Genomic DNA, 25665 nt, shown 5'->3' with positions numbered 1-25665 from the left:
TTTTCATACCGGTAGACATTAAGAACTATAGATAGTGAGATCTTTTGATATTCTCAGGCACCAATGTCTATCAATTTCAAGACCTATCTGTAAGCATCAGTATCAACACTGAGTGGTAGACCTTTTGTTCTCAGTAGACATCTACATCTATCAGTCTCAAAAAATTTCTTGTTATGGCTAGACACCATGACATACCAGTAGTGAGACCTTTTAATATTTGTGGGCATCAATGCCTATCAATTCATATGCCTATAGACATTAATTTCTATAAGTATTGCCCAGAAGCTGATTTTGATTTTGTTAGTACCAACATCTGGTGGGGAGACCTTTCAGTATCATTAGTCACTCATCAGTTTCAACACCTACAGGTGGACATCAGTGTCAATTAATAGATATCGTTGTCTTTTGAGTTCTGTAGGTGTCTACCTCTACTGATCTAGAGAATGTTTTTGATCTGAGTAAGCATTGAGATCTATAGATAACAAGACATTTTGATATTCATAGGTATCAATACCTTTCAATCTCAATAGGAATCCAAACACTTTGGTGTCAAGAAACTTTTTGATACTGATAGCAATCAAGACCTGCAGATAGTGAGCCCTTTTGATGTAGATAGGTATTGGGGTCTATCAATTTTTATATATATCTGAAGGTGTTTATATCAATCAGTTATTAACACATCAACGTCAATAGACATTGATACCTTCTCATATCAATAGGCATTTATTTCCTTCAGTCCCAAGAATTATTTGTTTTCATATTGTTACAAATCCAGACCTAAAGATAGCAAGACTTTTTCAGGCCTTCAGTACCTGTCGATTGTTGACTTCATATTAATTAAAGTAAATTACATTTTCTACAAAATTTTAATGATTGCCTTGTAGTGTACTAAAGTTTAAAGTAAGACTGTATGGTCCCAGCTAAGTAGTGATGCAAACTTGTATTTCCCCAAAACTGAAGAGCTTAATAAGAAATGATGTGAAATAATTAAAGTTATTCTTAGAATAAGAAAATTACAGAAAATATTCCAGTTAACAATAATTTTTTTCATGAAAAATTATTATGTAAGTGCACATGAATTTCCTGATAAGTATCAGTATAATTGTAAAAGATTAAATCATATAACATGTAAGAGTAATTGCAATGTAATTAACCACTGATCACTCCATTTCTTTTCCTCTGTTATGCATGTGTATAGGAAGACAGAACAATTAAAAAGTTATAAAACAGTTCATGTTGATTTGTACAGCTCTGATTCAAAGCGGAGCAAAATCCCAGATGAGCAGAAAAATTAAAATTGCACTGTGGCAAAAAAAAAAAAAGTATTAACTTTGCTCTATTTTTTTTGTCCTACTTCTGAAAGCCTGTAAATTAGCTGCTACTTAGGGTTCTAATACAGAGCAAAACATTTGTTATCCACTTAGCAGTGCTAGTCATCTCTACTATGGAAAATATCAGTGTTAGCTCACTTCCACTAAAAAGCACTCAAGTATTTTTAAAAAAACAAACCAGAAACAATTATGTTTGATCTAAAATCCAGCACTTACATATAAAAGAAATACAACTTGAAGCTTACTAATGCATTTTCTGTGTCCCCTGTATTTGTATTGAAATAAAAATAAAGTCACTTCCAAGCAAATGCACTTATTAATTTCTCATGTAGCTGTGTCGTTTTCAGGAGGATCTAAATTTCTTTCTATTTTTGTCATATTTGTTAAGGTTTGCATTTGCTGGGCTCCAGTGACAATGTTTCAGTGAAATAATACTGAAATAGCACAACCTGGTACTGTCTGTGGATCACTGGTTTTAACTCACTAGTTGTTTTGTGGGCAGTGATATTGTTCTTTTATAAATCATTACAACTTGTTACTGAGATGATGAAAAAAACCTAGAAAGTCTCACATACCTAGATATACAAGATGGTGAGAGAATCAGGTTGGATCCTGAAAAGATGGGATCATCCACAACTGGCAGGGCTTTGTAGGGACTCAGCTCTCTTATGCACCAGTCAGCTCACAGCCCACCTGTTGGTAAGCAAATAAATTATTCATTGAAACAATAGTTTTATTTCCAGATAAACACTGAATTTTAGAAGTGCTTTTTCTCTCTCTCTTGTTTTGACTTTTGTTTGTTTGTTTGTTTGTTTGTTTTTAGTTCACTTTTTGAACTGTAATTCCATGTGATTGAAGAGAGAGGGTTGAAATCATCTCTTTACTCTCAGAGTCCTAAATCTTGACCTGGGTTTCTGCTTGGAAAGAATTTCTTCACCATTTCATTTTATTTCACTATATGTATATATATATATAGTGATATAATATGTTATAATACATATATAATACGTTATAATACATATATAATACGTTACAGGAAATGTAACTTCCTCCTTATTGTCTGCTCTGCCTCAGTGCTAACTGGGACAGACAGTGTGAAGCGATCCTGGTTTATGGACTGTGAAGGTGTGTTTTGCTCCTGGGTCTTGGCTGTGGTGGCTCACTGGGGACACGCCAGCAGGAAGCAGTGCTGGGCACTGCATTTGCACAGGCTGTACAGATATTTTCAAGGCACTTCCATTAATGTGACCAGTCATTAGATGTCAGCCTTAAGTCACCATGAACTCAGCAATTCAGATCAAGATGAGCTCTGTAGTCATCTGTCATCCTTTCACAAAACTTCTTCCTCAGGATCTCTCTTATGTCAAGCTACCACAGAGGGAATGTGTGTGCCAGTAGCTAACTTTGTATACAAAGAAAGGACTTGTTCTCTCTGGTTATAATAAGATCATCAGGGCTGCTCTCTGCAAGCTCAGCTAACAGGTCTGCCTACATGCTTAAATCAAGTGCAGTTTGTTTTTCCCCCCCTCATTCATATGGGTCCACTGTGAATTGCACATCATCTTTCTTCACAGTCTGTGCAAACAGTATCAAGCACTTGTATATCACTTTGAATCCTGAGTGGCTTGCTTCTCTGAGGAGGTTACCTCTTACCTGTTCCTCTGAGCCATCCTATACTGCTCATTTTGTCACTTGCTAATTTTGTCTCACTGAGTGCTCTAAGAGCATGGGTAAGTCAGGTTGTACATGTATTCTTTATTTCATTTGAATTACTAAAACATGATCTCCTTGGATATATTACATGACAAAGCATAAACAAGTCATAGGTAATAAACTGAGTATGGTATCTGAATGCCCTCTGCAAGGTTTTCTCATCATGTCAAGAATGCCTCTCCATTTTCCCGATGCATTTACAGTTGCTGTAGTTCTATTTATTAGAAGCTATGGTAAAGTCTGTACAGCAGAAATATTATACAGACTCCAACTTTTGGAGATGACTGAAGGAGAAACTGTTGGCTTCAATGGTCTGTTACTGAATGTGCATATCTAGCAAGTCCCTTCAATTTTAGAAAAGGTCATAAATAATGCAGATCCCTCAGGTGCACCTTCTCTTCCTTGCGTGCCATTTCAGAGTGAGGTACACATATGTGTATGACAGAGCACATTATGAAAGACAGTCTCTAGCTGACAGAAAGCTGTGGCTGTAGTGTGGTCAGCATCAGAAATCCAATCTGAGTCCTTCTGTTCAGACATGTATGTAGACACTGCTCAGTCTGGATCTGTTTTCTTTTGCTGATCCTACAGATGCATCCAAATGAATACATGGCAAGTCTTAACAATGCACGTAGGTGTGAACTTCCTAACAGACAAGTTGCCTTCTGGAGGTGTCACAGGTCACACACATCCACTTCCCTTGGCATATGAGGATGTGATGGCTCTGAGTTTGGCAGGACACAGTCCTCAAGGAAGAGGAGGAGTTCATCCTCTAGGATCTCCCAGCAAGAAAACCAGTAGGTAGTGACTGATTGTCTCTCCTTTACAAGGGAGTCAAAATATATACCTACTCACCCAGAACTAGTTTCCAAACTGAAGAATCCACGTGGCCATATGACCTTTGCTGGTTGTCATGGAGTCTTAATGTGTCAGATATCACTCTGAATTGTGGTTACTTAACTGGTACACCAGAGAACCAGCTACTGTCCTCTGTGGAATTTGTGTTAGGTGCTGTACAAACACCTCAGGGAACAAAGTCCCTGCAACAACTCTCTCATTCAGTGGGGACAAGTCACATTATGCCTACTGCTGAAAGCTGCAGCCACATTTTTCAGCTTTTAGTGCTCCAAAGTTTTTATTGCTAGTTAAATAAAAACAAATTCAAGTTTTCATCTAAATGAAGCCTCTAATTTTGTGGGACCCCGTGTCTACATTTTTCACGTGGTTGTAGGAAGGGAATGAAATCTCTGGACAGCACTTATTATCCATTCTCCTAGGCATTCATTCCATATTCTGATAAAGATCAGCCTTAGGCTTTCAGGTTATTGATCTCAACCAAAAGGCAGATCTCTCAGCTCCAGCAAGTGTTTCTGCTAATATATTTTCCTTCCAACATTAATACGCTTTCTAATTTCAAACTCAAGAAGCAGTAATAAATTGCAATCTGTGGTTTTAGCTTGTAAAAGCAGAGTGGACCATATGAATATGTGTTGGACAGCTTGTCACAGCCTGCTGCAAAATCCAATTATTTCTGAGGTTATTATGCCTTCCTTCATTACAGCTATTCTAATAATCTCAAATAATTAGCTGAGATGCTATCAAACTTCCCTATAATATCTGAAAAAGTGCATTGGTGAGTTTGAACTTGTTATCTAAACCGATAGGCGGAAAATACTGATGTATTCCTCAGGAAGTCAATAACTCCAAAAGTTACTTTTAAATACAATTGGGCCAAGTGCTGGCTTCTTCATTGGATGGGACTGTTACAAACTTATACTTCTTCTGGTAAGCTATTTCCCCGTAGGCCAGGTACCCTACCCACTTGAACTCTTTGAGCTCGTGGTATTACAGGCCAGGGAAGGTAACTCAACTGTGAATGTTGACTCAATCTCCCCACAGAGACCTGCAAGGAGAAATGGGTCTGTACCCTGAAAAGAGAAGGTGCAGCCTTGCACCTGAGATGGGGCAGAGATGATGTTGGCTTAAGACCAGGATACCAAACCAAGATATCATTGTTGGCCTTGTCCTGGTGCAGTGCACCCACGTAGCTTCTTCCTTGGGATTCTGTCCAGATACATGGGGTTTTATTCTACCTCAAGTCTTAAGCAAATCAGTTGAAAGTACCTGAAGGCAGGTTAGAAAATAAAAGAGTGTTGGGCCTGCTGTTCAGTGAGTCTGATACAAAAAAGTATGAGCTCTTTTTCTGCTTTTAACATATAGCTTTCTGAATTAATTCTTAAATATCTGGAGGAAGGTGTTGCAGTTCCTACAGACAGATTTAAGGAGCAAATCACACTTTGGCATTATTATGTTTATTATGTGCACTGGTATTGTAAAATCACAGTTAACTACTGTGAGTTATTTGCTTATTATGGATCCTTGGAATTTATGGGACAAAGATCGAGTCTAAACAAATCTTTTTGATCTTTTAATGAATTTTGTAAAGGCAAGGGTAAGAAAATCCCATCTGTATTTTTACATATTTGAACATTATCAAAACTGAGTTTTTCTTCAGCTGTTGATGTAGGAAAAAAAAAAGAATTTTCTTTTCCATAAGCTACAGAGCAAGCCTCAATCCTAACATTAAATGTCGTTACACAGCTCTGTGAAATATAATAACCCTTTGTTTCATTATAGAGCTGCATCAGTTTTTCTAGATGATACTAACAGAAATGTTTCGGAAGCAGTTAGTGTTAAACAAATGGTCTGGCCCTTGGGTGACATTAGCTAATCAGATATAAATGAGGGCTTGAAAAATAGGATAAAACCAACTTAATTTGTAGACTGAATATTAGTCAGATGGCTTTTACTTGCCCTTTATATTCTGGAGGAGTTTTGTCAGAAACAAGCTAGCTAGATGAAGAAAGAAGACAGTGATATTTGTCTGGATCTGATCACAGTCAGCTGGATTTTTATGCACCGTATTCAATTTTTATTTTTATTATGCAGTTCAAGTTCACAGTCCTGAAGAAACTGAAAGGCTGGAGCTAGCTTCTGAAAATGGGCTACCAAGTCAGCTCAGGTCCATACAGATAGCCGTGAAATAGGCACTTCACAACTGAAGGGCCAAGACCAGACCAGGCCTGGACAATTTCTGGTGTGGAAGAGAAGCGGCAATGGGCAGAAACTGAAACACAGGAGGTTCTGTCTGAACATCAGGAAACACTTTGTTTTCTGCAAACACTGGAATAGGTTGCCCAGGGAGGTTGTGGAGTATCCCTCCATGGAGATATCGAAAAGCTATCTGGACACAGTCCTCACTAACTGGCTCTAGGTGGTCCTGCTTGAGCAAGAAGGTTGGACTGGATGACCTCCACAGGTCCTTTTCAACCTCAACAAGTCTGTGATTCTGTGAAGAGGGGTAAGGACTCAGGGAAAGAACCTGCCTCATTTTATATTACCTGGGAGCTAGAGACATAACATGCAGTAGCTTGGCAGAGTGACTCTGCCAAGAGTTGCTGTGCCATTGTCGTAGCCCATAGTCCAACCTCTTCCTCAGCATGAGAAACCAACCTGGCTATCAGTAGTTCTGCAACAGGAGTCTTTGACAGAGACAAAACTTACTGGCATAGGCAAAGTTCCAGCAGTCTGCCACCCTAAGCAGCTTCATACCCTGCTCATGGCTCAAGACAGTCAAGTCTACAGCTCATTTGGGTTATGTTCTCATGAATCCAAATTCTGTTTCTTCTGGACTGTATGCCTTTTCATAGTCCACTGAAGTCCTCTTCCAACCCCAATTTTTTTTAGTAGTTTCAGTGTGTCCTACCTTAAGGATCTCTGAAATCCATTACTGGATAATATGTTTTAACAGAAGCATAACTAGAAACACATTATTATGAGTGACACTTTTTTAAAACTAGAGTAACTACAGTGAATACTTGTCCTGAGAAGGTTCAAAGGGTTACTAAAGCTTTTCTATAGCCTGTAATTGGGTATCATGTTTTCCACAAGCTCATTATTCTTCACGTTATCTCTAAAAAGTGGTTTAGTGGTAGACTCAGTAGTGACTGTGTAATCCTTGCACTCAATGATCTTGAAGATCTTTTTCAGCTTAAACAATTCTGTGATTCTATGATTTTGCGGCAGCTAACACGAGTCCCCTTCATGTTGAAGCCATGCATACTGCAATGACCCCAGTCACAGCATAAGGTGCTGCAACCAACAGAAATTGGTGCTGACATTTCATGGCAAGCTGAGTTCAGGTTTGTTGTGCAATACAACCAATTGATAAAAAAATTGATCATGGGGCAGATGTGATCTCAAATTGAGCTTATTAATGTCCACATTTGAGAATATTTTCATATATGTATTTACAATTCTGAAGAGAGAAGAAGAATATAATCTTTGGAAAGCTGCCAAGTTGTCCAATAAGTTGTTAGTGATTGAATAGTACCACCAACCCAATCTCTTCATCACTTAGACCCCATGCAACTCTGCTTAGACTTGATTCATGACAATTAGTTCTGTCTAATGATGATAAACATGACAAGAAATATCCTCCAAAAACTTTGTGCACTGTATATGGCATCTGACATATGTACTTCATCAGCTTGGGACTTTCAACACATCTACTTCAGATATGTTTTACATTGCTCTCAGCATGCCTCCCATGCAGCAAAAGGATGTGAGTGCATCTCAGAGGTAGGAAAAGGTTGCTGTGCTCTGATTTCCAAGTTCACTCATGCCTCTCAAGTTTGTTCATACATATATACCTGCAGTTTCACAGCGATCTCTCATGATAGTAGTCACATAGTTAAACTTTATAAATCCTGCCCTTAGATATTGTAGACAATGAATATTTACCCAGGTTCAAAGAGAGACAGGAAAATTAATGGCATCTCTAAATTCATACAAACCATGGATGCATTAGGAAGTCTGTGTGATGTATAACTACTGGTCTTGGGTTAAAAAGTAACTGAGGAAGAAAATTTAGATATGAATGTCCTGCTCTTCTGCTATTCCCTAGGCGTCTGCTGTTGCCTATGTCAAAGGCAGAGTGGTAGCTTAGCTGGCTCTTTGGTCTGACCCACTGTGTCTGCGTTCATGCTATAGAGCTTCATTTACTCAAGGGAAAGACAGACGTTCCTTACTTATGCACTATGAATTGTTCCCCAAGAAATATGCAAAGGACCTGGGTGCCTGTATTAGATGCCTGCAGTTTGAAAGTGTGCCTCTACTGCAGGAACCTTGGTGAATGAAGAGCCATCATAGCAGAGGAACGGATCTGCTCAGTTTGGTCTGTCAGTCTGATGAAGGTCTGCAGGACATTATTTATCCTGGATTTTAATTGGTGGCATGAGATTTTCCTTCCTTTTGTAAATCGTCTCACCCTCCTCACATTGGACCTGTTGTCAAGGTGTATGAGATGGGGCCTGAGCCCTGAATCTGTTTCTGTGACTCAAAGCTGCTGGAACATTATTCATCAGAGCATCACCCAGAGCAGGGACTGTGATGTCTCTTGCCTCTAGCCACTATGTCAGCTCCCACACCCAGGCCAGGAACAGTTTCCCTCAGTGATATGAACTGATAAATGTCATCACCCTTCTTTAAGGTTAGAAAGCAATGAGAAAAGTTTTCCAGGACTGGAAGTTCAAATCTGTGTGTCTGAGTTTGAATGTTTGCGACTCAGTCCTTTACAGAAACTATCTGTAAGTAAATTAATTTAATTATTATAAAAAGTTGACATCCGAAGACAGTGAATAGGAAAGATTTAACCAAGATGACTTAGATGACATTATTCTGGGAATAAAATTCAGCTTAATTGTGATTTGTGTGTTTAAATAGAAAGACCTTTAAATCCCGGTTAATCTGATATAAAGTTTTATTGCCATTCCCAAGCACTGCAAAATGTTGAGGCAGGCTCCAAACATCCCTGACGAAGTTTCAACCATTGCTAGTTCCTTTTTTCCCCTTAAATAAAGGTTTATTTTTAAATTTGCTTTCCCTTTGATTGCTTTTACCTACAGAGATCATATTTTCGTGTTCTTCTCTTATATCAAGAACGCGAAGGGAAAAAAGGTCAAAGTCTCATATTGACAGTTGGGTTTTCTTTGTGGGAGAGGGAAAAAAAAAAGCTAGAGATTTCCATGGTCCTCCTCCAAACTAGAGAATATAGCAAGATTTGTCATGAGCACTGAGAAGTGTAAAATATTAATGGAAATCTGACAGTATTGTTCTCTGAAATGGAAAATTTCATTTTCTAATGCTACCGTAAGTTCTCTGAGGGGGTGAGAGGTTTGCTTTTACACTAGAAAAATATTCACAAGTAGTCTCCAGAGAGGGACGGAGGGAAGGAGGGAGGGGAGAAGGAAGGAAGGAAGCAGGCAAGCAAGCAAACAAGCAAGCAAGCAAGCTATGATCGGGCTGCAGCATGAGGCGTGGAGACTTTTTCTTCACTTTCCTGGAGAGCAGGAAAACACATACCACCTCAATAAGCTCTGAGCTTTATACCGATACTTAGTTAGTTAGTTAATTTAGTTACCCATAGAGTAATGCTTATTGTTAAGTCACTTGCAGAGTATTTAAACATGACAGCACAGCCTTAGCTCTGCACAGCCTTAGTTCTCATGCTACCTTTAAATTGTCTAGAAAATAAGAATGATGAGTAATTTTAACATATTTAAAGGGATGAGGAAGATGAAGATGTATATTTCCGTGGCCTCTTGGAGACAGCCCTGCCACAGCCTTGACTCTGCAGGGGAGAGGATAGCCTGATTTCAGCACAGAGAGTGGGTGGTTCTCTGCTAAGATTGCTGCTCTGACCAGTCCAGTAATTAATGTCACTGAGGTCATCTAGCAGACATGGAGTGGTAACAACTTTCAGTTGCCACTGACCTGTCTGGATCCTAGCCAGAGACCTAGAAATTGAAATTTTTGCAGGCTGCTACCAGACCTTTTAGCTGCCTTTTACTTAACATATTTCAAACTGTGGAGCAACAGAAGAGGAAAAAAAAATCAAAGGGAAGCAGATGTTGCAGGGATGATAAAGAGTGAGGCAAAAGCAATGGGAAATTGGGTTGGGAGGTAAATGATGTGGACAGATATAGACCTAGAAAGGAGTAGTTTCAGATGTCTGTCTGTTACTGGTTATTGGCTGTGCATCCATCCCACATAGTTTTAATATTGAAAGACCATGAGTAGTGTTTGGTTCTCAAATACACAGGGGTTATTTTTCTACAGTTGATTTCCTAATCTGCAAAGCAGACTTTTTTTTGGTTGACAATTAGTAGTGCTGTGGTGAGTCACTTCTCTACTGATGCTTCACTCCCTCCCTTTCTTCCATAAATGCTTCTAAGAATAGCTGCTATAGAAATAACTTTCATCTAGGGAAATAGCCCAAAATAGCAAAATCTACCCCTAAAAGTTATCAGACTGGTTAGTCATTAGCAGACTATTAGACTGGAAAGAATAAAAGCCTAAAAGTAGCTAACAAATGTGTTCCTTATCAGTTTATTTTTTACTATGATTTATGCTTAAAAAGTGCAACAAAATTTCAATACATGCATGTTTCTATAGGTAGAAGGAAGTTGATTTCCTTAAGGTGCTTTACACATTGCTAAAGTCATATGTAGACAACATTACATTTACACGCAAATTATCATTATATCACAAGAAACAAAAGATTTGAGTTCCATTATGTTCTGATCCTGCTGGATTTGGTTTTGGTTTTTTTAATTTTTTATTTTTTTTTTTTTGAAAAGCGGAACATGGACCAGAAACAGATACAGAAGCTGCAGATGTGCTGAATTTTGCAGACAGCTATGGTGCTTTAATATCTCATGTCAGAACTGGCAGAGAAATTTTGCCTGAAAATCACAACACACAAGACCCTTTTTACTATAGTATCAATGAGAGGAGGACAAAAAGTGCGCTTTGTGCAGCAGAGAGAGTAGTGCCCAGTGGACTGAACTTGTAAACTCAGCCCATCCGGATCAATGTAGTTTAGCATGGTCCTGTGCAGCTCAGTGGGCTTGTCAGTCTCTTTAGATTCTGTGCTTTAGATAACAAAGAAGATTTGCCATAGTGATGTTTGGCAACTGGTTAATCTCCAGGGAATTAAAACCAATTACTTTTTATGTAGCACTTTTGTTAGTTTTCTTACCCCCTTAAGAAGGCTTGAAGGTAGCTAACAGGAGTAGCTTGTTTATTTAGCTAACTAAGAATTTCAGAGTTCTCTCCCTTCTGGACTTTCACAACTAAAAAGCCCATGTCAAACCCTCACATGCACTGGGGTCTCAGCTCACCTGTGTGTGAGTTCAAGTCTCTGTTCTTCTGCAAGTAACTTCTCAAACACAGTCGCAGTGTAGAAATAGCCTCATCCTCTTCTTAAAACAAGCAATCTGTGTAGGTTATAAGAAGTAATTGAGTCAAAGTAGCTGAAGCCAGGAGATAAGCCTCTTAGATCAGAAGAGGTACACAAGTGGCAAATGAACAAATGCGTGTAAATACACGTTGAAGAACGTGGGGTGGCCCACGCCATTTTCCCTGCACTTTATGCTCTACAAGTTGTATGTCATATTCCCAGGAATCTATCGGGGGGAAATCATAACAAAGAGAGAGATGTGCTTCTTAGCTGTTTTTCTGTCTTAGTCTTGTCTCTGAACATACTCTGAATTGTTGGTCTGCTTAGGATGACTGAGTGTGGTAGCAGCACAAGTTGTCACAAATTGCTCAGTTCACCATCCTGTGGCTTGCTGTCCCCTCAGGTGCACTTTAGACACAGGCTAGCACCATCCTAGGCAAGCTGAGAGCTGTATTTAATTTCTAACATAATGATTTATTTATTGTAGTATTGCACAGTCATACCGACTGACAAGGCTGAAGTTCACACCTTGTGGTATTTTTAAAGACAAGTTTACTAGTTCTGTGCTCCCTCAGCTTGGCAGTCTTGTTCACTGGGTTATATACTCTGCCAGGCTAGCTGATGTGAATCACCAGCCAGTTTGGTGCTTTGCCTCTTGATTGCTAAACCACAGTGCTTGCTAATATGACAAATGCTGATACACTGTCTTCTCACAGACCAAACTTGTTGCTGTCCTCACAGTTTCATTGGTACAAGTTCCTGATTCAGGAATGCATGCAAATTTGATAATTAAGGACTAGCAGGACTGTGTGGTGATTCCCTCCAGAAAACTGAAGGACTGGTCATGTCAAGAGAACACAAAAGCAGCAGATGTGCTACAGTGCTACAGAAAACTATGGCGCGGCAAACAGCATTTGTTTGAGGTGTCAATGGCACCTATCCCAACTAGGGTATATGGGGTTATATCTAGGGACTGAGGGGAAGTACAGTCAAGGTCATTCATTCATCAGATTTTATATACTGGCTGTATAAAGTAGAGTTAATAGGACTGTTAGTTGTTGTAACACTGCTACCATTTTAACAGAGTTCAACGTTTGAAAACTGAAAATTAGGACCTGTCTCTGTATTATCCTTAGGGTCAGCACTGACATATTTATTCTCTTTTAATTAGTCACAGCTAGCTCTAGGGTGGGTCAGGGGAGGCTGAAAGTGAGACTCTCAGAATGAGCATTTAAATCCTTCCTTACTGCACAGGGATAAACAGAAGAGTATCTCTGACTCTCTGACCTCCAACACTGTGTAAACTCTCTTAAGTATTAATTCCTAGTACAGTATTTGCTACAAAGGGACACACACCATAAACTCTCAAAGACAGAAAAGCAGTCTGGAAGTGACAGCAGAACATGTATGTACATTTATTTTTGGTTACAGAAAGGGCAGGCCAGTCAGAGTGTGGATACACTGCCCCTCTCATTCCCACTATGTTCATGGGAGGTTCCCCTCACACAGTCAGGAACAGTTCCACTCACAGGTTTGTATTGTTACAGGGGTACTGAGGCTCTTATCAGTCAATGGTAACCAGATATGCCATGTAGCTATCCCATCTCACCATGCCTGCAGTGAGTAGAGGAACTGCAGTACCAACAGGCCATCAGGGGAGGAGGTTTTTCAGTTGGCACAGCAGATGTTGAAAAGGCCATTTTACTTACATTATTGCATTCATTATAAGGTCATCCCCAATGATAATGCCATATATGGGGGCTTCACCCTCCTCTAGCGGAGGGGAAAGGACAGGGGAGCACATGAAAGATTTGATACTAAAATTGTCTGCAAATCTCTGTTAGGTGTGGTAGAGAGCAGATCAAGCGGAAATTTCCCTCTGTGCCTTCCTTCGCATAAATTTCAAGAAGAGAAATTAAGCACTATAGTGATTTGCAAAGAACATGGCTTTGGTTAATGTCCTCAAATTAACAACTAGGATAGGGATTCTGCACCAATTGGTGCAAGGAGATAATGAACTACTGCAGTTTTTGGAAAAGAACTGGCAAAGATTTCTTCAGGGTTTTTTACTGACAGTTTTTGTGTCCATTTTATTTTTGCTTCCTATAAGTATTCTAGCAGAAATATTTCCTGGCAAGAATGTGCTTCAAAACAGTCAATATTTTAAGTATTTACTGATAGCAGATTTGAAATCCCTGAAATTTGAACCAAACACTTTCACAGAGACATAATTATTCAGTAGAGGCACAGAAAAAGCTACAAAAAGCTGCTCACAACCCACAGTTTTTGGAAATTATCCTCAGAGTAAGCAAAAATGAAGAATAAGGTAGGAGTCTTCAAGGAGATTTGTAGACAGGAAAGAAATTACCTACATGTCCAAGTAAACTATTTAAATTTTTATTGCTTAAAATTTAGTTATTCAATTCTACTGGTAACTATAAATCTATGAAGTATCCATGTCCCAATACGGTAGGCATTTCAAAATTATTCTTCCTAGTGTTTACCCAAGAGGTTTTCACTGAGAACAAAGAGATGGTATAAATGAATGCAGGGAGAAAAATGAGCCTCCCATCACCGTTTTAGTGACACTACTTTTTCATAATTTTCAACAGTGACTTCTAAGCTAAACTTGTTACACATTTGTGTTACCATTAAACCACCTTATCAAAGCTATTCCACATGGTGCACTGGTCAATGCACACTCTCTGTGGGTTTTCTCTGACCTTATGTGGCTTTGGTGTAGGTCTATCATTAGCTATTTTCTCATAACTAAGTGCTGATCTCAGAACATCAATGCTTCCTTCAGCAAACTGTTGATCCCAGTAGTCTCTTCTCCCTTTCTCCCATTCTCTTCATCTTTCTAACCTTTTTACTGGTTTACTTGCTCTTCCTTTCTAATGTATTAAAACAAACCTATAGGCCAAGCCACTTATTTCTGTTTTTCATTTTACAAGTGTTCTTGTCAAGTTGGACAGTCTTGACAACTGAAAAAAGAAACTTCAGGTTAAGGCTGATCACTGAAGAGAGGTTTCTGTACATAGTAGCACATCACACCACTTGTGACACAGAGGCTCTTTGGGACCCTCTGCAATGTAGCTTCTGATAGAATATGCAAAACAAACAAGACACACAAGAAACAGAATTTTAAAACGTAGGCAGCTTGCACCTAAGTAGTTGAAGCTGCCAATTTCAATAAATATATAGAGATTTGAAAAAAATATTAGCTGTATCTTTCCACACCCACATTTCATAAATGCAGACGCCCACACACTTTGTCATATATATTGCATGCTACTTTTCTGGAAAATATCCTGGAATTTAATATAATATGTGAGTTGATAATTTATTTTAGGCTGTATACATCCATTTAGGAGACTGGCTATTGAAACACTACTTTCATCAAGCCACTCTGTAAATTAACTGATTAGCTGTGCACGGTGCAGACAGTGACAGCATTGAACAGTGTGAATTTGAAGAAGCATTCTATTTCATGGCACAAATTGTGGGAGCGAACTAATGCAACTTTGATATGGACAGCACAAGTTTAATGATGTGATTTCTGGTCTGAAAATTTTTCTGACTATTGAAGGTCGTTGTGCTTTTCTGTAAGTTACAAAAAGTACAAAAACTTCAAACAACTGTTCAAGTTAAATTCCTGTTTGACTTCCTCTCTTAAAACAAGAAAACCAATCCTTTTTTTCAGTTTCACATAGTACTACACACTTTGTTGTGAATTTGCCCCTGCCCATATTCCTGCTGTCATTTCTGTCTGATTTGGGTTGAGGGTGAAGGAGTTAGAGAAACAAAAAAAAATCTTCAGGTAAGCCAGCCAACATTGTACTGCTCCACACAAGTAAATTCTGTGCTCCTTCTGTACAGGAAGAGACTTTGATTGAAAGCTCAGCAAAACCAATATTTATTACCAAGAGGTGGCCAAAAAACCGAGAACCTGAGAGAGAGGAAAGGGGAGGAAAATAAGCCCTCAGTACAACTCCCCTCTCACTCAGATGTTGCTTACGAAGTTATCTTACTGATCCCAGAATGCCTAGAATTACCCATAGCAGAAGCTGCATTCTCGGAGTCGGCAGACTCACAAGATAATGGGCGTCCCCCCAAAATGCAACGTTGTCCTTTGATGTGAAGCTTGCATTTCACTCCCAGCATGAGCTCTGCTTTTTATATAATTAATTGGTGACGTCTACCTGTGCAGGTGTGGTCAGCACCACCCAGCTAGAGGCCTTCAGTCCCTTCCCTCAGTATGCAAGCGGCATCTCTTCTGCACACATGTGGGTACTCTGGAATGTCCCCGTGCTGGCGTGCTGCACCTCAGGGGGTCTTTCCTAAATGAGTCTGGGGGCTTACTTCATCCTCCTCCTCTTTACTTTCCAGTTCAAATGCCCTTGGAGGGCCATCAACCAATACTGAGGTACCAGTTAATTATAGTTTATACAAGATACTCCCTTCAAGGATGAAGTTCTAGTTTATCAGTGCTTGTTTTCTCATAACTTGGTGGGAAAAGAATAGATTCTCACAGGTGGCTGAGCTAACCACATACCAAGATGGCAGCATCTAATTAAGCACGAATACATCCCCTCATCCAGATCATTGATAAAAATATTAAACAGGACTTGCACCAATACTGAGCTCTGGGAACACCACCACTGACTGGATGCCATCTGGATTTAACTCAATTCACCACCATTCTCTGGGCTCAGCCATCCAGACAGCTTTTTACCCAGAGAAGAGTACACAATCTAAGCCATGAGCAGCCACCTTCTCCAGGAGAAAGCTGTGGGAAATGGTGTCTATGGTTTCTAAAGTCCAGATAAAAAACAGCCATAAGTCTGCCCCTCATCTACTAAGTAGCTCACTGTGCCACGGGAGGAGGTCAGGGAAGCCAGGTAGAATCTGCCTTTTCTCTTCTTCTCCAAAGTGGTTTCTTGTCTTAGTTCTTTTTGACCACAAAATTAGTTAGTTCAGAGCCTGACCTCCTGCCATATTGCAGGTAGGAATAAGAGCTCAAACAGTTCCTAATTGTCCTCAATTTAGCTCTAGTTCTCTTGTTGGAAGGCCTTTATTTCCATAGATAATGTTACAGTTGACTCACTTCTGCCTTGCATGCTAATCCAATGCTTCCACAATCCAGGAGCTTTGCCATCAAATGAGCTACAAGCCAGAGGCAATCCCTAATTAGTTAACTCTGACTGCTAGATGCAACTTGCTCTGTAGCAGCCACTGAATTATTATTTTCTGCTAATCTGTATCTGACTAAACACTTTTGCCAGTGTATTCCTGAGCACTCCCCCTTCCCAGGGAGGTTAATTAAATGACAATTGCTGCTATTTAAGGTCAGAAATAGGGGACAAGATAACATAAACCCCACAAAATTTAAGCTAAAAAACAGCTCCAAAAGAGACAAAACCATGGATGGGTATCTACTCTGGCCAGCATAGGGTCAGTAGCGCCAAGGCTATCCACACATTTAGCGGCAGCAGCAGCAGCAGCTCAAAACTCCTCCATCGCTCCCACTGCCACAGCACTGTCTGATCACTTCCTGCCTGCCTCGCATCTGACCAACAACCAGCTGCCTCAGCCCTGCACTCAGAAAGACTGGCCAAAAATTCATTTAAACCAAATGTGCTCTCATTACTTTTAGAGTCCTCTCCTGGTGAAACACAGCATGACACCGGGACTAAGTATTATTTTGTTTTAATCAATGTTGCTGATATTTGAGAGAGAAGGAGAGGGAGCATGAGCAACTCCACTGCAGCCTTTAATGCGGCTCTAGTGAGATGCTGTTATATATCGGGCCGTGTCTTAGCATAGGGGTTTGTTTGACAGGCCCTGTCATCATCTACCTCCAAGATTATCATTCATGCTGCTAGAAAGACAACTTTATTGGACTAAATATTGGCATGTGTCTGTGAGGCCCACACAGGTAAAGGCTCTCCCGGGACCATGTGTCTGAGTCACTGTGCGTGGGTGTAACAACTGCACTAGTTATTATTAATCTCTCTGAAACCTCTTTACAGTGATTAAGGGAGTACTGTATGAAAGCAATCTGCTTTGTGGGTTCTCGCCAAGGAAGACCCACTAAGCAGATTTTGTTGGATCCTTCAGCCAAACTGCTCTTTTCTTGGCAACCAAAATGCGCATCAGCATAGATGTAATGTCAATTTCCAGCCTTTTTGTAATGTACTTTATTCAGGTTATTTGGATGTTACACAAACCACTAATTCAAAGCACAGTATTTAACATAGCCAATCACTTTTCTGATGTGCCAGTGTATATAAATAAACTTGAGCAGGAGACAAGAGGTCATATTTAAAATAGAAGGCAAAAAGCAGGTGTATTCTTGTCTCCAATTCCCTTTTCATGAAGAAAGGACTTCAGTGAGAGGTTTCAGTATGAGATGAATGACAGGTATATGTCAGCAGGTGATGAACTTCCTGCAAATTGTGGCCAGAACAGCTCAGCAAATTGCCAGGGATCTGCTCGTCTCTTTCTCCAGGCTGGGCATTTGGGGAATAGAAGATCCGAGCTCTCACTGAGAAAGCTGTGAAAATGAGATCATGTGGCAATGGCCTGCAGCTACATAGAATTTCTGGTAACCCTAGTTTTGGGTGAAAATAATGATCACATAGAAAGCTTTAGCCTATGTGTTCACTAAACAAGGCTGGTAGCTAGTTTCCGTGGCTGAGTCGGAGGGGAGCAACTCATATCCTCTAGAGGAAGACTCTAGCAGGTTTCTTCTGACCTATTTTCTTTGAGCTCTGGTATCTTTAACTTCTGTTTACTCCTGTATATATGTATATATACATTTTTTTAAAAATCTCACCCTTTTTTCCTCTTCCCATCCCCATTTCTGGCAGTTGATCAAAGCCTGGGTTTACTATTCTACTAGGTGCCTTATGACATCTTGTTCTTACGCACCAGAAAGTGACTGTCTCTAAAGCAACTTTATGAAGCTAAGTAAAACAGGGTAAAATGGCAGCAAATTGAAGTTTTTCCAGCTTAGTCTGTCCCAGGAGGTTTGAACTGGGGAAAACCAACACACTCTGAAGGAAGCAAAAAATAAGAATGAAAAAGAAACAAGACAGTCTCAAGAAAGGAGAGAAAAAAAGAATCTAATATTAGGTAGAATGTCAAATAGATATTTGGAGTTCAGAGTCCTACACCAGGCTGACTATACTCAGCTTTGACTACCTACAGCACTTTTTATATCACCAGCTTTGTGTCATTAAGTAATTAATGTTGTGGTGATGGGCCATTTCCTTCCATATCACTTCGTTCACTACACATCATATGGTCATCATTTCAGTTTCTGTTGTGTTAAAATACGTAACCAGAGTCAATTCCTTTTGGCTTCATCTGTTCTGTGTACCTGGGTTGTGTTTTATGTTTGGTGTTTTTTTCTATTTCCAGAGAGCAAGAGATCCAATATGAGCATGTAGCCTCTGAAACTCATTTCTTCCATCTAGAAGGCAAAAAAGCTTACCTTTAAAAAAACAGAAAAGGACAGACACACAGAAAACTTCTTGCTAGCTTATTTTGTGCCCCTTGCTAAGCATGTCATAGAAGCATGGAAGCATAGAATCACAGAAACATGGAAGCATAGAATCACAGAACGGTTTGGGTCAGAAGGAACCTTAACGATCATCTAGTTCCAAGCTCCCTGTCTTAGGCAGGGACATCTTTCACTAGACTAGGTTGCTCAGAGCTCCATCCAACCTGGCCTTTAATAGTTCCAGCAATGGAACATCCACAACTTCTCTGAGCAGCCTGTTCCAGTGCCTCACCACCATCACAGTAAAGAATTTCTCCCTAATATCTAATCTAAACCTACTCTCAATTTGAAGCCATTCCCCCTTGTCCTGTCACTATTCGCCCTTGTAAAAAGTCCCTCTCCATCAGTCTTTTAGGCTCTCTTCAGATACTAGAAGGTTGCAAATAGGTCACTCTGAAATCTTCTCCAGGCTGAACAACCCCAATTCTCTTCCCCTTTCCTCATAGGAAAAGTGCCCCACCCCTCTAATCAACTTGGTGGCCCTTCTCTGTACTCACTCCAACAGGTCAATGTCCGTCCTGTGCTGGGGACCCCAGAGTGAATGCAGCATTCCCAGTGGGGTCTCACTAGAGCAGACCAGAGGGGCAGAATCGAACTGCTGGCCATGCTGCTTTTGGTGCAGCCCGGGATATGTTTGGCTTTCCGGGCTGTTGAGTGCACATTGTTGGCCTCTCATCCACCAGCACCCCAAGTCCCTCTTGGCAGGGCTGCTTTTGATCCCCCAGTCTGTACTTATCCCTGAGGTTGCCCCAACCCCGGTGCAGCATCTTACCCTCGGTTTTTTTAAAACTAATAATATTCCCATAGGCACACTTCTCTAGCCTGTCCAGATTTCTCTGGATGGCATTTCATCTGTCAGGTGTGTCAGTCATACCACTCACCTTGATGCATTCGGTGATGTCATATCCTTCTGCTTTCGCATACATAACCGTAAAATGATACTAACTAAATTATGTTGTTTACACTCAGAGGGGTATTTGGCTGTATAAAACTGTGCATCCTCGAGTGATTTTCAAAAAGGGCTATGCAGTCAGAGCATCAGCCTGCCCCTAGAGCAGGTAGAGGAACTATCCTTGCTTTACTGCATTTGATATAGTGCCAGTTATCTCATTTTAGTTTCATCTGTTCTATCAATCTGCATGAAGAGGCTGCCTAATCATGACCTTGCCCCTCTCTACTGCCCAGAGAGTGACGTACAGCCATTGGTGCAGAAGGGTGAAACAGCTCCGTTGTGCCTCTAGTCCTTGCAATAGGAAGCAAGACAATGGTGGGCAAGCCTCCTTTCTTCCTCCTAGAACTTCACAAGCGCTGGAAAGAGTAAAGTCTTTTATTGGTGCTTTGAACTGATTATATTTAAATGAAAGACCATTCCTAAACATCAAATACCAATAAAGAAATAGGATCATGAAGACTTCGCTGAAAGAAAAAAAAAAACAAACCACAGGTATTAATGTTAATGAAATCATAATATCCAACACCTATCCTTGATGAGTTGTCCTGTGTTAATGATGGAGGAACAGAGGAAGTCTTTATGACCCCTTGACCTCCCCAGTAAATCCACACTTGAAAGGGAGGCGATTAAAATGTCTTAAAAATCATGTGCTGGAAACTGAGAGAGCTTAACATTTTCCTTATGCCAATGTCAGATGACTTTCTCAGCCCCTACATCAGTTATCTACCAGACCAAAATGGAAGCAGGAGTGCTGGTATGTTAAGGTAAGATGTCTTGTAAAAAACTTCAGGTTTCTTGACTTGGCACAGCTCTACCTCACTGCCTTCGTCCAAGGCATGAAACATCTGAACTTTCTACACAGATTATCATGATCTATTTTGATCAGTTTTCCTTTTTGTGAGAGTGGGAGTGCATGAACATGTGATCACAGAACCACAGAATCATAGAATCACAGAACATGGCGAGTTGGAAGGGACTCACTAGGATCATCAAGTCCAACCCGTAGCCCTACACAGGACCATCCCCAAGAGTCACGCCATGCGCCCAAAGGTATCATCCTTCCCAGTGGAGAAGGCCTTTTCAAGCTTTACAGACCAGTTGCGCTGGGCTCAGTCAGCTCTTCTTCCTGAAAATGCAGTAAAAATTCATCCAAATTCCCAGCTCTGCTCAGCAGCATGAAAAAAAAATAAAGAGAGAAATACAAGCATAGCTATAACCTATCTGGTGGAAGAATAGAAATATAAAACTCTACCAAGTAGTACAAAATAAAAGAGTAAAAGTTCAGTGTGGTAAAATGGAGAAGAGATAATAATCGGTATGCTAGAAGGATGTGTGTTAACAATTACAAGGAAATATTTTATACTTTCTGAGATCCAACAAAAATAAAATTGAAAAGAGATATTCAAATTACCTATACCCTGAATCTCTCACAGAGACTTTTGCTTGTTATTAGCAAATGTCTATGTGACAACAATAAAACCTTGTCTGATACTACAACAAATATGAAGAGGAAAGAGCATTACCGAAAGACATCAGCAATCTGCCTCTGTTCAGTCTTCCAGTAATACGTTATAACTTCTATGACTAACACCAGTGACTGCAGATTTTTACAACCACCCTGTTTGCACAAGACTCAACTGCAATGAAATTGCCTTCTTGCTCCAGAGAGTCACAAAATTTAACTTGTAGCCATCTGAGAGCTGTTTGCACAGTGCTGCATTTGTATCGGTGAAAAAATGAAACAAAGAAACCAGGCTCACATTTTTTTGTTCACGTCCTCTGAATTCTTGTAAAATTATATCCACAGGAGTTTGGGAATGTAATTTACTTATTTATGTTACTTAATATATATTTATATATATAATAATTATGTTGTATTTATTAGATAAGTACAAATGAGTGATAAATTTGATTCCTGGGGGAACCCCTTTACTGCCATCCACTGACTCTGAAACCAACAGCTGCTTCCTCACCAAATAGGAGGCAAATTCAGATCTTGGTTGCCCTAAACATATTTTCAAGGTAGTATCAACTACACCAAAGTATTTTGAGGAACTCCCAGCACATGTTTCTCTGTATATTGTGATACATCAGCTTGTGGGCTGTTATGGCTCACCGACTGGGATTTGCTTCTGCCATCCGTAGTCACCTTAAATAACATCTCACTGTATGGATAGTCTCCCTCCAGAAAAGCAACCACCTGTAGGCTTTGGAGCAGTGTTTGCAGAAAACCAGCATGACTTCATCCTGGTGGAGAACCTGAGTGCTCAGCCGCTATGGAAGCTAAACAGCACACATAGGGAAGCATACCTTTCATTCAAAGTCTGGTTGCAGAGTCTGAACCAGGAAAGTCTGTGGTCTGAGACTGCATGAGGTTGCATTGTGGAAAAGGATTGTGCAGTGTGTCAACAGCTTAGAAGACAAAACAAAAATGGGTTATGTTTTATGCTGCAAATTTTGATTTTTTTTTTAGAGTTGTTTTCATCAATTAGTCTCCTTTCTGTTTCTAGTGGGGTCAAAAATATTTTCAATAGAAAAGTAATCTTCCAAACAGAAAGGCTATTTATCTCTTTGATATTCTTTATCTATAAGGTGTTTGTATTTCTGAACAAGGCACTATAATATACAATATACCAGAAGCAGTACACATATCTCAGTAAGGCTTCAGGCCAACAGCTGAATGAATTCCTCAAAGTAACACAGAGACCTTTTTAGGATGCTAAATATTTTTCCTGTTTGAAAACTCAGAATGTTTTGCCGTATATGCAAGGGAGATTGGGGCCTGGAAATGGCTTAATAGACATGTTTGTAACAAATAACCTCTGTCAACAATGGGAAAAAAACCCCAAACCAGCCAACAACCTAAAAACTAGCACTACTGTAAATTGTATGTTTAAAAAAAATGGAAAAGCAATTGTATCTCTCTCTAACAACCATCCATCTTCAATATTAGTCATCCTCAGGAAGTCACAAAGGTTTATCTGAAAATCCTTTGAAGATCCTCTCTGCTGTCCTCCCACATGAGAAAACTTGGCCCACTCTGCTATACAAGCACAGAGCAGAGCAGCCTGCACTTGTGAGGAAATTGGTCTTACTTTAATTGCTTTGTGTACTGACATTGTTGCCTAGTGATATTCTTCCCTTTACCTAAGGGCACATACATCTCACCTCCACAAAAAATCATATTACACCAGGACCTTACACATAATTTAATAAAAGAAACCCACTTTAACTGAGCAAGATGGAACCCCATTTGGACATTTGAATGATGCTCAAATGTCCAATGGTTTGAGAAGTGGCTCCAGCAGATTGTGGGAAATTGGAAAGAGTGTTTCTTAGGGCAGCCACAGTCATCTTTGAAAGAAGGATGAAAGCAGCCCTGGAGCACTGGGATGTGCGTAGCCCAAAGGGCACGAGTTCCATTGCTTCTCCTGATGCCTGACAAGAACACCCCATATGTACAGCAAAACATGACAAAACTGATGTTTTAATGCTGTGAGGACAGATAAAGCATGAAGAACCTCTTTGTGCCCAGTACCCTGCTCTACACCAGTTCCAAGACTCAGGATCCTTCTACCTCTCACTCTTCCAATTCACGGTAGTTATGAAAAGAAGTGGAGAATCCTACAGGAGGTAAACATCACTGCTGCTCATCTGGGTTGTGAAAGCAGGCAGGAGCTGTTATGTCCAACCTGAGTGAGACACAGCTCTGTCATGTAAAAGAATTATAGGAAGACCCTTTCAACTACAAAATTGTTAAAAACTCCACAGGACTTTCAGCTGTTTGTTTTTTTGTTTTGGAATTTTTGGGTTGGGTTGGTTTTTTTTTTTGTTTGTTTGTTTGCTTTGTTGGTTGTTTTTTTTGGTCTGAATGTCTATCTTTGTTCTCAGACCATCACAATAGTACTGTGTAATAGAATCTGTTCATGTCTCTTGGTCTCTTGCTGTGTTTCATTTGCAGCTGTATGATGTACAATTAGCTGCTGATGTACCTGGCCTCTAGTCTTTAGCATGGTTTATTGTACTTCACATTCTCTACATGCCATAGAAAGTCAGTCAAAGTCCTAATCTCCTTACAGAAAAAATAACTTTGAGTTATGAAGCCTGACACACACTAAAATGCCTGTTGGAATTTCTGTGCACTTGCACTTTCTGTGCATGTGAATATGTGTGCATGTGTGCACATGTATGCGCGTGCACCTGTGAGAGAACAAGAGAGGGAAAGCATTCTTTCAAATCCACATGAGCAATCCAGGAAAGCATACTCATTAGTGTTTGTGGCAAAGATACTAGAATGTATTGAAGAAAAAAATTTGTTTTCTATCTGCAAGTTTCAAAAAGTTGTCTTTTTCTGAAGGTGAGTTTTCATAATAACTGTGCATACTCTTCCACAGCAATGTAAGCAAACATCAGGAGAGCCTCAGTCTTGCCTTAATTATTGTGATACATTTTTTGTGTCTTGTAAACAACTATTTATTGCCATATTTAGACCAAGAATGTGGGAACAGGGAAATGTGACTGATTAAATATTCCAAAAATCAGGAAAAAGTAAGACTAGAATCTTAATAACGAAAAATATGGCCAGAAAATTACTTTCATGAACAAGATTTTAGAGCGAAACATAAGGTTTAAACAGACATACAGTAATTTAGATGAACTCCTGATCCTGCTAAAGCAAGTAGCAAAACTAATTTCTTAATGTGTCATGTGAAAGAAGAAAATATTTCAGTGCAACTTCTGTGTATTGGGAAAATAAATATTTTTTTAAAAATAGTTTCAGTAAACGCATTGTTTTTTGGTAGAATTAAAACCTCTCTTAAAACACAAACTGAAAATACATATAGTTTTGCTGGAATCTTGGCATTTTTTTTTGATGTGTGTGTGATAGAGCTAAATGTAATCAAAGTGAAGCAATTTCAATAAAAAGGAAAAAAAAAGAAATTTTACATCAAGCTGCCTTTCACTGAATCCCTTGACAATAATTTCACAGTATCTTTACTTTCTGCCAACGTGTGGCTGTGACTTCTCTTGAGGAACTTCAGCATCTAGAAAGGTTGACGTTTCAGTATTGCCTTCCCCGCAACGAACCTTCTACTTCGTGACCTACACATGCTACCAACAATTCAGGAAGAAGATGAGGCCATGGAGGTGACTCCCTTGGTTCCTCATGAACATGGTGTTGAACAGAGGTGCCACAGCCAGAGGAACTCCTCCCTGACAGCCTTCAGGAGGGCAGCTCGTCATGTTCATGGTTTGATAGGCATTCCCATGCTGTTCTCACCTCCACATGTAGATGCCACACAAGCATTACTGGATTTAAGTTTCACAACATCTCTGCAAAAGAATAATGACTGTGCCACCTCAGATTACAAAGGGTAAATTAAAAGACAGGTGTGGCTGCAGGTACAATTTATTTGGCTAAAGGTAGCTATCCATAATATAGCTGCAAACATGACCACTCTGAGATGGCCAGAAAGAAACAGTTCCCTCTGAGGGATATCTCATCCTAAGAGAGCAATAAAGTAAGTCTGATTAACTGTGCTTTTGATATATTAATTTGCCTTCATTTCCAGCTTCTGGAGGGAGGACAGACATGACAGTCTCAGATATACCTTAAGATCACCCTATGGTGAGGTGACATCATTTCCACCCTACACACCAACCTCTTATAGAAAGCTTGCACCCCAAGGGAGACTAGCATCCAGGTCTCCCAATTACCAAAAATCAATCTTCATCCAGTACCACAGGGCACAGGCATGAATGGACTTCTGTGTATGCAGTGTGGTGTGTTAGGAAAAAG

At 39.9% G+C, this 25665-nt stretch overlaps 1 long non-coding RNA gene across 1 annotated transcript in view; it reads right to left on the bottom strand.

The window, feature by feature from the left end:
- LOC113992336 overlaps positions 1 to 25665 on the bottom strand; it is a 44060-nt gene that overhangs the window by 4116 nt on the left and 14279 nt on the right. Inside the window, exons 2-3 of the long non-coding RNA XR_005563829.1 lie at positions 11288 to 11383; positions 1907 to 2024 (exon numbers count right to left, since the gene is read on the bottom strand). This is a non-coding gene — a long non-coding RNA (uncharacterized LOC113992336). The remainder of the gene's footprint in view (positions 1 to 1906; positions 2025 to 11287; positions 11384 to 25665) is intronic.

This window comes from Pipra filicauda, unplaced genomic scaffold, assembly GCF_003945595.2.
Source record: "Pipra filicauda isolate LSUMZ 115617 unplaced genomic scaffold, ASM394559v2 scaffold258_size1095741_pilon, whole genome shotgun sequence".
Taxonomy (NCBI): domain Eukaryota; kingdom Metazoa; phylum Chordata; class Aves; order Passeriformes; family Pipridae; genus Pipra; species Pipra filicauda.
This window is presented reverse-complemented; position numbering and strand designations above follow the sequence as displayed.